The following is a 17,619-nucleotide window of genomic DNA, read 5'->3' as shown; positions in this document are numbered from 1 at the left end:
GAAGGGTTCTGACCGGTGAAGGCTTTTGACCAATAAGGATGTTTAATGAAGTGTCATTATGTGAAGTGTCGTAGTATGTGAGCCGTCAAAAATTCCACAATCAAGGATGTTACAATATGGATGATGATGCTTGTAATCATCTCTAAGTCTTACGAGATGAACTTGAGCTATTTAGATTTGATTTGACCTTGTTAAAACCCCATGTTCAATCTACCTTGGGTATGAAACAACATGTTGTGAGAGTTATTCAGTTGAAAAGGAAGTGGGAGGAGAATGTGACTGCTTTAGAGATAAAAATGAAGAGATTGCTGACAAAGATGACAAAAATAGAGGTAGTACTTAAAACAACAAGAGAAGTCGACTTGGTGCAAGTGGTACAAGACTTTGAAGGGTGCAACTATTTGGATGTTGAACTAGGATAGGGAAGAGTATAATTATGTCACATGTTGAAGAATTTAGTGTATGCAATTCATATGTTTTGATGAACTTTTTTTGAAAAATTTGAAACGTTATGCTAAGCATCGATGATTTTATTAATAGACATGGTTTATCTTAAATTGTATATGACAATTTTATTTGGCTAAGTTATATTGCGTTTTGTTTGCATTATAGTTGTTATGAGCACAAACTATGTGACTAATCCTTCCTTCTTCTTTTTTTAACATGGACAATAAATATTTTTAACATTTTATTATGCTTGTTGCTGGTGCAGTAAATGGTAGTCATATAAATGTTATTTTTGTGAGATTTACAATAAGAGTTTTATTTCTCCAAAAAAAAGAAAAAAATGATAAGAGTTCTGTTGTAATTTCAATTTTCTTGGATAAAAAATACCTCAATTTTAACAAAGTATTGAGTTGGAAAATGTGAATTTTTCTAAGGCTACTTATTGGATATGTAAATATGTCTACTTGTCTAGTCAAGAGTTTGAGAAGTGAATCTTTCTTTTTTAAATCCGGGAAATTCAAAAGTCAAAGATTAAACCATCAAGATATTAAGATCTATTTAGAGCATCTTTAATGAAGAATCTATTTTGGTTTATTGAATAACTTTTTGTGGATACCACAATATCACATAGGATGAAAGACTTTTTCTCATTTTTTGCTTTAATGGTATATCACAATTTGGGTTCTTTCATCACTTTATGTGAGTCCCATAGTGGATCCCACTTAAATATATTTAATGATTTAATTTTAAATTAAATTAAAGTAATTAATTATAAACATTTTAATTTAAAAATATAAAAATACTGATAATTAAAATTTAATTTATGACTTAAAGTTAAACCAATGAAAAATACATAATATTCATAAGCAACAAAAAATAAAACATGTTTCAACAAGAAAATTAAATTTCATCCTTGTTGTGATCAAAATGTGTCCAAATAAGTTCCACCAAATTTGCTTGAGTAAAGTGATAAACGTCAAATTTATCGGATTTTCATATGCATTTTGTGAAGTTTATTTAGCATTTTAGTTAACTTTAGGTCTTGTTTTGAATTAAATTAGCTTTAAATTCAGTTTTTATTTCGTCATAGGTAGAATTTTATATTTTAGTTACTTTTAATGATTTTTTATAGTCTTTTCAGCAAAAACATGTCATTCTGGCTGGAGCTCTAGAGGTCCAAAATCAACAAAAAGTTCTAGAAGTTGAAATTGGAAAAATTGAAGATAAAAGCTAGGAAAATCAAGAGCAATATATTTTTTAGGGATAAATCAGCTAAAAAAAATAATTACTTGAATTAATTAGAGATATTATTTGTTTGTAATTTCTTGTGATTATCTCCTTAATTAAATCTAGCTACATTTCTATAAATAGGAGGTTAGGCATTCATTGTAAAGGTGTAAAAGTCTTGAGCAGTTCTTAGAATTATATTTTAGATTTTCACCTACTAGATGCCTCCATTATTCCATTAAATACTCTAGGTTTCATTGTATTATTTTTCTGAGTGCAATTCCTTCCACCTAGGAGAAGAAAAGATGAAACTTGTTCCGCTTTAATTCTATCAATTCAATACTTCATCTTAAGTTGTTTATTTATTTGCATACTTAATGCTTTTATTTTATTGTTCATCTTATAGTTGAATTTAGGAATTGACTTGCGCTTTGGTGAGCCTTGTTGAAACCCGAACATGAATCAAGTACTTAATTGAGATTATCTCTAGGAATATAATAATCTAGGTTAAGTCTCGCTAATTCTTGACCATTAATGTTGATTTCTTGTGTTGGTATGTCTAAGAGATTGGGTATCGGGCAAGTAGTTTAGAATTTGCGTGACCTAACCGATTGAGGAACCAACGTGAGCCAACCTATTAGACAACCAAACACCGGGGAAATCCAAATCAATTTCCCTTCATGGGTCCTCAACAACCTCAACCACAACAAATTCATGGTAGCAAGCACCGAGGACCCCTAGGCTCATCTCACAAGATTTCTACAATTATGTGTATTGGTAAAATTGTCAGGTATTAACGATGAACATATTAAACTCTTACTTTTTTCCTTCTTTACAGAGGGAAATGCAGCCGATTGGATCAACTCATACCCACATCATTCATTAACCATATGGGAGGAAGTCAAAGACAAATTCCTTAATCACTTCTTCCCCGAGTCTAGAGTTGAAGCTATCAAGGAGCGCATCGTTAACTTCAAACAAGCTCCAATCGAATCGCTATTTGACGTATGGGAGAGATACAAAGCCCTTCTAAGGAGATTCCCTTTTCATGGATACAACCAATTCATGCAAATTTCAATGTTTATGAAAGGAATCACCAACGATTGTAGGAGGACGATCAATTCATTAGCTAGTGTAAATTACCTTAATAAAACCACCACTCAAGTGAAGACCATAATTGAAGATTTGGTGGTTAGTGAGAGAACTATAGAAACAAACCGATCAAATCCCCAAAAGATATGTATGAACTTAATGCTCAAGATAACCTTTTAGCTCTTCAAAAAAAGATGCAGATGAAAATAGAAGCAAAGATTAAGGCAATCCAACAACTCCAAGCAGCCATCTCAAAGAAACCCAAACAATCGAGGAGGTTAACTACATGGGAGGACAACAACGACCGTACAATATCTTCTAACAAAGAGGTTTCCAAAACATACATGGAAACTACAACCTATCGGGAGACAACAAGCCACAACAAAGGCCAAATTTGTGGGATCACACCGCAAAGTTGGAAGAAGCCTTGACCAAACTCACCGAAGTCGTGATCAAAAGCATGGAGACTCAAATAGGGCAATTGTCCAAACAATTGCAAACCTCTTCAATTGGCTTTTTTGCAACCACTGAGGAGAACCCAAAGGACCATTACAAGGTTATTATCTCCACCGTAGAGTGTGACATGGGAGGTGAAGAAGAAGAAGAGGTAGAAGAAAGCACCGCGATAGAGGAAGAGATGAAAGCACAATCCAACCTTTCATTCCAAGGTATGAAATCCTAACTTAATCCTCCATTATTTGATTTTAGCAAGCTAAGCATCCATAAGTAGGGAGACAATGAGAGGACGACTAAATTTGAGAAATACATGGAAATGCTACAAAGGAAGAAAAAGGAACCACCTATTGAAAAACTCACATGGGATGTGCTACATTGAGTAAGACCCACAAGAAATTTGAAGGACAAGGAATGCTTTACCATCCCCATCACATTGGGAAATCTCTCTATCAACCATGTACTACATGACTTAGGCGCGAGTTGCAACCTTATGCCTCATTCTTTCTTAGAGAAGATTGGTCGCCTTAACCTAAAGCCCACTAACATGACTCTACAATTCATTGATGGTTCTAAAATGAAAGTATTATGGAAAGTGGTAAACGTGACAATAAAGGTAAAGCATTTAATATTTATAATTGGTTTTTTTTTGTCATGGATATAGAGGAGGACCTACAAGTTCCAATCATTTAGGAAGATACTTCATAAGAACCACTCATGTAACCGATCAGTGTTCGTAAAGGAGTCTATACACTTAGAGAGGGCAAGAAAAAAATGTTCTACTACATTCAAGGCACTGAGGATTTTCCCAACAAATTGGCTCTCTAACAACACCATCATACATCAAGCTATTGATGTTGAAAAATCACCTACCAGGAAGCAGCCTAGCATTTTTTGCATTTTAAATTCTTAGGATAGTTTAAATTTAAATTTATTGCATTTTAATTCTTAGTATAGGTTGTAATTTTAAGTTTGAAGTTCAAAAACAATATCACTTAGTAGCATAGCATTAACTTGCATTTTTGAGTTTTTTCATCCTTTACAACCTTATTAACAACCAGCTCATTTGGAGGACCACGTACTCGTTGTCCAAGCAAGTGGCGAGGCTGCAATGGATAAAAAGAGATGTTGAGAGCTCTCCATCCCTAAGTGAAGCCTTCTTTACCCCTCTTTTTTACTTTTGTTAATTTTGCTTTATTAGTTAAGTTGTTTAGTATATGTTTGGTAGTTTAGGAATATGTTTATTATTAGGAAGATAAGGAAACACAAGTGATAAAGAAGCATCACCATTTTCTTGCAAACCCACCATACAATAAAACAAATTTTTGTGCTTAAATCATTCTCTATGTGGTTGAACTCAAATGCTAAAAGTGAAAACCATTGATTTTTCTTGATTAAGATGTTTAATGAGTTTGGCATGAAAAATTAAAAGCAAATAAATCAACTTGTAGACCTAGCCCGATGAGTGGGTGATCCTTATAATGATACAAATATATATTAAGAGAAAATCTTGTTTCACTCATAGTAGATTTTGATTGAATCTCTTGTAGATTGATTGCAATTGTATGCATTGAAATGATCAAGGCCATGCTTGCATGTTTAGCCAAGAGCCAAAAATCCTACCCTACATTGTTTATCCCTTGCACCTTACTTCGAGCTTAATTGATGTATTCTTTTCTAGTTCCCTAACCTTGAAATTTATATGTTTATTTTTGTTATTACCTTTAACTCAAAGGATAGGAGAGCATATGTCTAGGAATTTGGGAAAAGTTTTAAGTTTGGAATGGCAATGCACCACTCAAAGGGAACAAAATAAAGGGTACCAACAAGCGTTTGAAAGTATTATCCTCATTCTCTCTTGTAGAGTATTGAAAAAGGAAAAATCAGAAAAAACAGAAAAATAAAGAAAAACAAAAGAGAAGCCAAGTAAAGAAAAAACCAAAAATTGAGGACAAAACAAAGTATGCATGAAATTTAAAATCAAGGGTACCAAGGATTGGTAGGAAGTGAATGAAAATTCAATGAATAGACAATGTTTTCCTTCCTTTGAGTTACTTTTGAATATCTACAAAAACCAATTTTCTTTGTTAGCCAAGCCCCATGACAAGCCAAGAAAGTCCTTAGTGATCTTTGCATGCATTTGATGTGTTGAATAACTTCAGATGAAAGTCCAAGTTGAACTGTGGTGTCTTAAATTGTGAATTGAGTGAAACACTTACCCAAAGCTAAGTCAAAAGCTTAAGAGTGAAACACCTAATGTGAGGACAAGTTGCTCTGACATTAAATTTGATTGTCATTCTTGTTGCATATTTCTAACCTTGCATTTGTTTTGGTTGAGCTAAAAACTTGAATGTGGGTACCATAATTAGTTTATTGAAGCACATGAACAAAAAAATTGTTGAATAAAGGGGAATGCAAGAAGAGTGTGTATGTAACTTGTCATTGTGTATCCTTAGTCTTTAGTTTTAATTTGTCTTTTGTTTTTAAGTCTTATTTTAATTTTGTTTCGAGTCCTTACTTTTTTAAGTACTTTTTATTGTTTTAGTATTTTTAGTTAGTCTTGCTTGAGGACAAGCAAGGTTCTAAGTTTGAAGTGTTGATAAACGCTAAATTTACCAAATTTTCATATGCATTTTGTAACATTTATTTGGCAATTTAGTTAACTTTAGGCCTTTTTTGAATTAAATTAACTTTAAATTCAGTTTTTACTTTGACTTAGGTAGAATTTTATGTTTTAGTTGTTTTTAATGAATTTTTGATAGTTCTTTTAGCAAAAGCCGGCCATTCTGGCCAAAGCTTCATAGGCCTAAAATCAGCAGAAAGTCTGGAAAAAGAAATTGTGAAAATTGAAGATAAATGCTAGGAAAATCAAGAGCAAGATATTTTTCATGGATAAATCAACTAAAGAAGATAATTACTTCAATTAATTAGAAATATTATTTTTTTGTAATTCTTGTGATTATCTCCTTAATTAAACTTAGCTACAATTCTACAAATAGGAGGCTAGGCATTCATTGTAAAGGTGTAGAAGTCCCGAGTAGTTCTTAGAATTATATTTTAGACTTTGACCTACTAGACGCCTCCATTATTCCATTAGACATTTTAGGTTTCATTGTATAATTTTTGAGTGCAATTTGTTCCACCTAGAACCTTGTTTCGCTTTAATTTTGTCAATTAAATACTTCATCTTGAGTTCTTTATTTGTTTTCATACTTAATGCTTTTATTTAATTGGTCATCTAATAGAATAATTTAGGAATTGACTTGCGCTTTGGCGAACCTTGTTGAAACCTGAACATGAATCAAGTACTTAATTGAGATTATCTCTAGGGATAGAATAATCTTGGTTAAGCCTCACTAGTTCTCGACCATTAATGTTGATTGCTTGTGTTGGTATGTCCAAGGGATTGGGTATCAGGCGAGAAGTTTTGAATCTGCGACCATGCGGGAGTTGGGATAAAATACATTAGTGAATATGGGATGAGCAAAAGAGATGAGTAGAGAATTGTGAAGTTATAGTGGATCGAGTGAATTCCAAGTCCAAACCTAGACATTCATTCATCAAGATCGACATCACTATCCAAGTCTAGTATTTCTATATTTACTTAATTATTTTATTGTCATTTAATTTATTGCAATTTATTTATGTTACTTATTTTAGGACAATCACAAAACAAAAATGCAAAAACCTAGTTCTTAGTTAAATAATTTCATGAAATACCTTCTTTATTCTTTTGGGAGACGACCCTGATGATAGTTTAATTACTACATCATGATTTGGTTACACATGACCTATAAGTTGAATCTAACATGAAATAAAATCCTAACATAGAGTCTGATCTTTCAAAAAAAAAAAAAACTGAGTACCACAACTACATTGATTTATGTTTTTATAGCAAATGTTCTAATTTTTGTAGGTATATTGATTATTGATTGGTGATGTGCAACGGTTGGATTTTATACTTGAACAGAAAAAATAAACAACACAGCCTCTCTTTTCTCTCAAATGGCAAACCTAAATCAAAGAACTTCCCCTTCTCCTCTTTGTCTCCTCACAACTCTCTTTTCTTCTTTCTCTCACACCTTCTTCTATTATCTTCTTTGTCCCACAACCCTCTTCTATTCTCTTCTCTTCTTTATCCCATGCCCTCTTATCTTCTCTCTCCCCTTTAATTTCCCCTTACTCTTCCTTTGTCGCTCCTCCTTACCACCCAAACACGCCCATGGCTTCCTCCTCACAAGCCACCCTTTTGCTCTTGCCGCGGATCGATGCTCCATGTTTGCAAATCAATAGTTTCCATGGCCGCACATCTCCTTTGTAGACCGTCCCCTCTATGGTTGCCGACAACGGCCACCGTGCCTACCTCAAAGTCGTCGATGACTGCTTTGATTTGTTGTTGTTGTTGTTGTTCTAGTTGTTTTTTTATCTTTTGTTAGTGTTGTTGTTGCTTTTCATTTGGTTTTGTAGTGATCTATTTATTCTATTATTCTTGTAATTTTTTTTATTTTATTATTATTATTATTATTTTGAATCTGGATCTTTTGTAGTCTTGTGATTGTTCTGTTCTTCCTTGTTCCTCTCTTTCATTTTTTGTTGGTTTCGTTTGAAATTAGTTAGGGAAAGAGACTTTAAAAAAAATATCTTTGAAAAAAAATTTATTGGGAGTTCTTCTCCTCGAACCCAACCCCTAACATAGAGATCTATTGAAGAAAAATAATGATAGATTTGGTGGATAGGGGTTCTTGATCTCAAGAACCCCCATTAAAGATGCTCTCTAAGGATTGACATTTCTTAACAAATGTTTTTCCATACTACAAAACAAGGATCGAACCATCGGCCACATGCTTAAGGGACAATTTTGTTTTAATCTTAGCAATTCATTTAAATTATATGATTTGAGATTGGGTCATAATTACAGTTGAGATTTGTTCACACCTTATATCTTTCGTATATATGTACAATGATCATGTCTAGCTAGAGATGACAAAGTGAACTCAAATCCTATGAGTACCCGCAAAAGTATCCGCAAGCGGAGAGATTAATCCACTTATTGGGGCTAAGGAAAGAGGCGGGTATTTATTCACAACTTTTTGCAGGGATGGACGTGGGTACGAGTACTATAGTACATATCCCGCACATGTTAAATATACTACTTCTTTCTCATATCTTTTTATGTTTAAGATTATTGAACATAAATAATTAAGAAATATTTAATGAAACTAAAAATTATTATATTTGGACTATAATTATCTTATTTAATACTTTGATGTTTGGTACTTTCACCACTAGTAGTAAATATTAAATAAAGGTACGTTTGAGAAAAATGTATTAATTAGACTTTGAAATTCTAAAACATCAAATGTTTTGGTGAAAAAAATAAAAAGTTAAAACATTAAAAGATATGAGAAAGAAATAATACTATATATCAATGTATTAAAATATATTACTTAAGTAAATAACTTATATTCGCTACAGAAGATAGACTTTTAACATCAATTATTAAGGACTTTCAACATCGTTTATTAACCAATGTTGAAACTACCAACGTTAAAAGTATCAATGTTAACATCGATTTTTGAAAAATGGATTTTGTTTTCTGCTCACCAACATCGGTTTTTAGAAAAACAAATGTTGTTAGTAAACCACAACATCGGTTTTTAGGAAAACCAATGTTTTTTTTTTGTAAAACAATGTCAGTTTCTAAAACCCAATGTTGTATGGACAGTTACTACAATTATGTCCTTCACTTCTACACAATGAGCATTTCTTAGGTTTATTTGGTATTGGTTCATCCATCTCATTATGCATATGAGTACTGGCTGGCCTTCCCAATGTTTGGTCGTTTCGAAGAATCAGGCATAAAATATGGACTTAAATATTGAGACCATTTGTCTTCACTTCTAAGGGAATGAAAGTGATGCTGATAAACTTTAAAAATGTTTTCCAACTTGTATATAGGATCAACAAAGTCATCATAATTTGAATTGCAAAAAGCACACGTTGCAATCACATGCGAGCAAGGAATTTGAAGTGTTTGAAATTGTCCATAATCACACGACCATTCATTCAATTTGACAATGCATGACATTGCTCGTCAACCAAGCCGCATATTTACAATTTCTTGAACCTCAAACTCTCATGTTTCTCGAACATACATGCGAACATAATATCAGGTAGCAATGTGTTGATTTTCTTGCATCATGGCATATATGTCTTCAAAGTACCTATGTCCTACCTTTATCATATTCATGATTTTCATGCCATTAGTAACAAATTAATCATTTATTTTATTAAATGTTTCATTGACTAAGGCAGTAATAGGTAAAGCTTCGATTCCTTTCAAAACAAAATTCATACATTCAGTAAGGTTGGTAGTCGTATGGCCATATCATTTTCCTTCATCATAGGCCTGAGTCCATTTACTCTTAGGAATTTGGTCTAACCAATCTGCTGCTTGTGGAAACTCTACTCACATTGTGAGCAACTTTGCCTCAAATCATGGTTTCCTTATTTCATATCCTATGGCAAAAGATAAAACAATAAGTAATAAATATAGTGAAGATATAATAAAGCAAAAATTTGATGCAAGAAATTGCTAGAAGCATACCCATATTGATGACTTGTTTTTTTAAGTCAACATTTTTAAATTGTTTGTTGAAATTTGATGCAATGTGGTGACTGCAATACACAGACAAAACATTTGGCCTAGTTCACCCAACTCATTTTGATTGTAAAGTTGCTAGCAAACTGGTTCTCCTGTCTAATATAATACATAAATGTGGTTGAGGTGTAACATATCTCCTCAAATAATGCAAGAACCACATCCAACCTTTTTTGGTCTCGTTCTCAACAATTGCAAAAGTAAGTGGAAAATTGTTCCTACCACCATCTTGTTCAATGGTAGTCAACAAAGTACCACAATATTTTCTAGTTAAAAATGTCCCACCTACCTGCACAATTGACTTGTAATATTGAAAGTCTTCAATGCATGGCTTAAAAGCCCAAAATACACGATTAAGAATCACCCTAGGAGACTCATCCTCGCCATCCTCCATTGAAGAGGAATTTTTGTATCTTATAATTGTATCTAGTACAAAGTGTTGAGCAGTTGTCATCCATACAAGCAGATAATTATATGATTGTTCCCAACTTCCAAATGGAATTTCAAGGGCTTTTTGTTTAGTTGTCCATGCTTTTTTGTATGAAACAGTATAACCAAACCATTGTAGCATGCTTGCAATCAAGGTTTTGATTTCGATACTAGGATTTGTTTTCACTAAATGAACAATATTATGAGCAATTACAGATGAGTCTAACCTAACATGATCTTGTGATATAATAGAAGTTGTGCAAGTGTGAATACCATTTACTTTCTTCAACTCCCACCTCTTGTGTATTTTGCTAAAGGATACTCTCGGCCTCCAATACCACGTGAAAATTAAATGAATGCACAAAATGAAATTGTTTAATTGCATCCACAACTACTTGTTTTTGATTTAAATATCAAGCCTTCATAAAGGTTATTTGTACTTGCATTCTCTCAGTTCTAATAAGGATATAAGTACTCTTAATTTTCTAAAAGTTGGCTACTAATAGTTTCAAAATATGAAGATGACTCACTTTGATTGTTTGGTTCTCTATGTTCGTGAACATCGTGTTGTTGCTCGACGTCACTAAAGTTGCTAACATTATCTCTTATTATGGGTTCTTCACTAGCCATCTGTCAGCAAATACAAATGTAACTTATTAGTAAAAATGTAAATAATTTAGTGTATCTAACATTAAATAAAAAACCCCATATCGAGAAAAATAAAAAAAATGCACCCTTCTCGTAAAACTCCCTAATTTTGTGTATCTAACGTTAAATAAAAAAAATATACCGAGAAGACTGTACAAAAAATATGAAAATGAAATATCCTTTTGTATTTTAAAAAATATGTAAGATTGTTACTTTGTAAAATCCGGTGTGAACCATACCTCCCTTTCATAATGAACATGAATATGGAATAGTGAATAGTGAAGCATACGTTTCTATCAACAAAAGTGGTAGTATTTTCGCAGCAAAACTTTTCATTTCATGTACAGTGTGCATATTATTAACTAATTATATTTTTGTATAAATAATCGTAACAACCCTAATATTATTTTCTAATAACTTATTTAAATTTCTAAAATCTTAAATTAATATTAACTTAACACTTATAATTTATTAAAAGACTAAACTCTAAAATATTATTATCTAATAACTTATTTAAATTTCTAAAAGCCCAAATTAATATTAATTTGACACTTATAATTTATTAAAAGACTAAACCCTAAAATAATAATAACTTATAACTTATTAAAAGACTAAACTCTAAATAATATTATCTTATAAGTTATTTAAATTTCTAAAAGCCTAAATTAATATTAACTTAACACATATAATTTATTAAAAGACTAAACCCTAAAATAATAATAACTTATAACTTATTAAAAGACTAAACTCTAAAATATTTTTATCTAATAACTTATTTAAATTTCTAAAACCCTAAATTAATATTAACATAAAACTTATAATTTATTAAAACACTTAACACTTATAATATTATAACATATATATTATAACATATCTACTTTTAAAAATACAATATAATATTTCAAAACCAAATAGTGAAGTCTTGCCATTCTTCACGACTTTGAAGTTGTGGGACCAAAAACGACCCTCCATCCCACCATCCATTGTGCATCAAATCACATCCAATCGTCCATTTATGATTTACAAATAGTGAAGTCATGCCATTCTTCATGACTTCAAAGTCGTGGCCACATGAACAACTTCAAAGTTGCATCATTTTGGTCGTGAATTAGTGAATCAAACTACAAGAAAATGCAAAAAAATTGCACCATTTGGGACATTTGCATGTAGTGAATTGGAGAATCAAAGTGCATGAAAAATGCATAAAAATATTGCACCATTTTGGTCATTTGCACACAGTGAATTGGTGAATCAAAGTGCATGAAAAATGCAGAAAAACTACACCATTTTGGCCATTTGCATGCAATGAATTGGTGAATCAAAAGTGCAGGAAAAATGGAGAAAAAATGCAACAACTTAGTTGTCTCGTGAAGCATGGCACATGCATGAATAGTAAACTTGTAAAGTTGTCTCGTGAGGCTTTAATGGACGGTCATTTAATACACCAGGCTAGTGCAAGTTAGGTTGCTAAATATTGCAGAGGGTAGCTTACATGAAATGAAGTATAATACTTGTGAAGAATGGCAGAAAAATAGCTTGTTGAAAGTTTTGATACATGTTTTACAGCTCGTGAATAAGTTTAAGACACCAAGGCTACGTGTTCAAAAAGTCCAAATCTTAGCTAGTTGAAAATTTTGATGGTTGTACTAAGTTCAACATTAACTCAAATGCATGTCAATTTGCCATCACGCGAACTGAAATCATTAAGTGTGTGAGGTCCAATCAAGTTAGCTAAAGACAAATATTGCACGCCTCTTGAAACATCTAACCCATGAATAGTATTGTGTTATGTATACTGTATTCCATGTGATGCATGTAGGCTTTATACAAGTTAAGTTATTTGAAGCCTACACTTTGGTAAAAAAGCAATACTCATTAAGTGTGTGATGCATTCCACATGAAGCTTGTATAAATAGAGTGTGCCTTTATCCAAAGCCAACTTATATAAATATAGTGTGCCTTTACTCACTTGAACTTTCACTCTTCTTCGATCTTATTTTCATTCAACCTAAGTTTCCTCACAAAGCTTGTTTTTGTTTGTCTACATCCCACTTTTTTCATCCTTCTATCCATCTCTTGTTTCCTCCATTGTGAACCAATGACACATGCACAACCTGGACCTATTGATGGCTCATTGTTGTGCTTACAAGACAACCATATTTCGAATCAAGTGTGGGAAGGCCAAGAGAGAATGATTCATTTGAGGTATAATTATGTTTGGGCTTTTACTCACTTGGATCAGATAGATAATCGTGTCTAAAACCTAATCACTTTAGCTGGTTTTGGTCATGTTATAAATGTCGGAAAAATTGATATTAACCAGCATCTGGTTAGTGCGTTGGTTGAACGTTAGAGAATCGAAACTCGCACATTTTATTTTCCACATGGGGAGGAAACCATAACTTTACAAGATGTGACCCTATAGTTAGGCCTAAAAATTGACGAATTGCTAGTAATTGGTATCATTACCGGTGATGAACATGTTGCTTATCAGGAATTACTGGGGGACATTCCACCTGATAAGTATATAAAGGGTAAAATGATTTATCTAAGCTGGTTGGGGCAAAAATTTTAGCAACTTCCAGTTAATCCTGATGATGTTGTCATTGCACAACATGTTAGAGCTCATATCATGATGCTGATAGGCGGTTGTTTGATGCCTGATGCATTGGGTGTAGGAGTTCATTTTATGTATCTTCTTTTATTATCAAATTTGACTGAGGCGGGTCATTTTTCGAGCTCTAGATTGGGCTATGAAGCCTGAACAAGCGAAAATCAATGGATGTTTGTTTCTATTACAATCATGGGCGTGGGACCATATTAAATGTATTGCCCTGAAGATACATCACCTATCTAAGGAAGAAGTACAAGAGAGACTTGAATTTCCTCTTGCACGAAGGTGGTCTCTCACAACGACCCAAAACAAACATTCCCACCAATTCAGTCAGATTGATACGCGCCATATTTGATAGACTACATATGAATGAGGTTCATTTCTTAATTTTCATGTTAAGTATTTATTTTTTTTGTTTCCTATTTGAACTTAAATATGTGACAATAATAATGTATGTCTTGTGGACTCCTTATGACACCAGAAATTAGACCATTAATTTATAATGTTGAGGTATCAATGATTGTTTGTGCAAAAGTCACTCTCATGTTTTGCAATTGTGGAATGACATCCAATAGACAGGGTCATGAGACAATTTGAACTGCGACAAATTATTTCAAATGACCCACCAAACCTAGATCAACACAATGACATAGATATGAGAGGGAAAACAAGTATTTTTTGGCCTCACCATCATTGTCACTGGATTGCCAAATGGAATCATTGGAATGATTATATTTTTCATAGTAAAATGGACCAAGGTCTTTTGCACGAAAATTCAAAATACATGCAATGGTATATACGTTGAATTAGACGATATATATTGCGTGAGGGAACACTGTCTACTGAGGTTGTAAGTTTAATTTAGAATTTTAATAAATTATTGCTATTATTATTCTTTATTATTTTAAAAATTTTAAATCTTAATTCACAATATTATCCTAGTCATCACTAACATCAATCATATGTTGAACCCCAATGTACCTCCAGTGCATGTTTATGAATATATGCCCCCAACATCATTAATCACAAGCACAATATCAATCAGTGAGCTTCTTTGGATACATGCCTCAAGGATGTCAACAAAGTTTTCAACCATTAGGGTTCTCATCATATATGCCTCAATACTCATTTCAAGTTCCTTCTACCGCAAATGTTTTTAATGGAGTCTCACAAAGGTTTGACACCACTTTTAACACTCCACCATCTGCATATAATCTACCACCATCGAGCTCTTGTTATATCGCCCATCATTACCTACTCAAATGTGTGACATGTGTCATGAAGATGAAGAGGAAGATGATGATAACAACAGTACAAACAATAACGATGATGATGACAACAGTGGTGATCATGTTCCTCAACAACAACACACAATTACATGTGATAATCCTAGAACAAGAGAAGGTAGAGGTCGTAAAACAAGAGGACAACAATCACCTGCAAATCCAATACAACAAGATGAGAGACCATGGCACATATCTAGAAGAACCTGTTGTGGGACATCATCTCATTATTAATTTTTTTGTGAAAAAAATATGCAATTTTCATTTCAATGTCTTGGATTTTAAATTAAAGTGTTTTAAAATTTTAGTATCTCCTTTCGTTAAAAGATTATCAAAATTTTAAAAATACAAAATATATTAAATAAAACAATATTAAAAAATATAACATATTAAATAAAACCATAAAAAATATACAAGATATTAAATAAAACTAATAACAAGTAAAATTAAAAATATTTATTTAATAATTAAATAAATAAAATTATTTACAATTTTTAAAAATTGAAAACAAAAGAAAATAAAATACAAGTAATTAATAAAACTAACACACTTAAAAAACAATACCACTTTAAAGTCGTAAAATATATTAAAAAAAAACTTATGACTTCAAAGGCGTAAAATAAAATTAAAAAACTACCAATGACTTTGAAGTCGTAAATAAATAAATAAAATTAAACTAGAGTCATAAATAATTTTATGACTTCAATTAAAAAATAAATTAATTAATTAAGTCGTAACAGATGTTATGACTTCTAACTCAGAAGTCATAACACCTGTTATGATTTATCCCATTTTTGGAAATAATTTGAAAAAAACCCACATTTGGTAAAACTCTCAATTTTGTGATTGTGAAAAAGTCCTCCATCCACAGCCAATTTTTGCAAACTTTCTCCAATGATTACAAACAATCATGCATTTTGTAATCCCTTCCAAATTCAGATGGGTGAATCCTGAACCTTTAATAAATGAGTACATGGTACTCGACACATCCTGAAATTAACATTAAGTTTATCTTAGATATGTATATGATTTTAAAATTTGACAGATAGAGGTATTTTTGTACTGACTACATACAATGCTGAGTTACTCATCAAACTGTTGCAAGTCACTTTGTACTCATTCAGTAAGACTTTAAAAGTGATAGAAAAGAATTTGGTAGTACAATGAGTTCCATTTAGGATAAGTTTTTAGCTCAAAGCTGCTTTTGAAGATGGTCAGGATGAAAACACTATCCAAAATGGGTCATGGTCACTTGATGTTTTCCTATGAGTCCATAGAAATATATGAGTTCTATCCATCCAGCCAATGTAGTTGGGTTCACCAAATCTTGGTTGTATTTAACAAAGTGCATGTTGTCATTACTGTCTAGCAGATGCTAAATATGCTCTAGTTGATCCTTCCATCTTGCATCAAAGGACCTACTCACTTCACCATGAGGCTACATTTAAAGTAAACTAATATAAGCAATACTGATGTGTTATATTATGCCATGTTTATTTAAGAATAGTCTTGAAATTCCTAACATGATCCTTAATATGAACTATGTTGAACATTTCCTCTGGTTTTCTGTTAATCTTCATCATTGTCTTAGTCATTTCATTCCAATTCTTTTGATTTTTATTCATCATTTTCGTTACATTTTCTGTTAGTTGTATCTATGTATCTATGTAAACAAAGCTTGCAAAATTTCCAATACGAACAGAGGATGCACATTCCTTATGTTTGCTAAATCAAAATCTTTTTACATTGGCAAAGGAGACAAGAGTTAAGTTACATTTGCTATTGCTACTACTTACTATGTCTAGTACAACACAATGGGCCTCAAATCCCCAAATAAAGGCTAATCGTGCAAGCAACCCTGGCCTAAACATCATTGGCTAACACTACTGTAGGCAGTAGGCAAGTAACCAACCAATCTAACTATGCCCCCTACTCCCCATCACAACATCAAGAAGTTTGTTTGTTTATCAAAAAGCATATTGTAAGTTTGAAGGCATATTGCCCGCCATTTGGGAAATCAGTCACTATATACATAATATCATTCATTCAGCATTAGCATATATATCATTTACTTGTGTGAGTGAGCATAACTTATATGTAGTCAATTATCATGCCACTAGCACAACTAAGATAGCCTCTGGAGTAACAGAAAACCATCAACTAACACCAAGGCACTAAAAATTAACAGTGCGACAACGAGAATAGGAACCCTAACATAGCATTTAAATGGAACCCTAACATAGCATTGAAATGGAATTCATAAACTTCTAACAGCGCTCATTTAAGTTGCCAAAGGTAAGAGAAATGGAACATACCTCGTCGCTAATACCGACAGCTTTCGTAAACTCCTTGCAACCGCGGAGAGTGGCACCGAGAGCGAGAACACGACCAACAATGTTTGTGAGTGGGGCACAATGACCTCCAAATGAGTAATTGCGAGAAGAGTGTGGGCGAGAAGAGGGAGGAGATGGATCGCCACGAAACTTAGACCTTTAAACCGAGAAAAGCAATTATGTGTGTGTGTGTGTGGATTTATATATAATAATATGCTTGTCTTTTTTATTTTTTTATAAATATATGAGGATATTATGGCATACTTTTCAAATAAAGTTCCTTGTAAGCTCTAGTTTGTCAATCTTGCTGTAACTCATATCTGAAGCTCTATTAGCTCAATAGTGGAAACTTTTTTTTTTTAAGCACTAAAATGAAAGTGTAGCATGATGGACATCATAAGACATTTTCCATGTAAAACGAAATAAGAGTTT

This window comes from Glycine max, chromosome 10 (genome assembly GCF_000004515.6).
Source record: "Glycine max cultivar Williams 82 chromosome 10, Glycine_max_v4.0, whole genome shotgun sequence".
NCBI classification, from domain to species: Eukaryota; Viridiplantae; Streptophyta; class Magnoliopsida; order Fabales; family Fabaceae; genus Glycine; species Glycine max.
Note: the sequence above shows the minus strand (reverse complement) of the source record.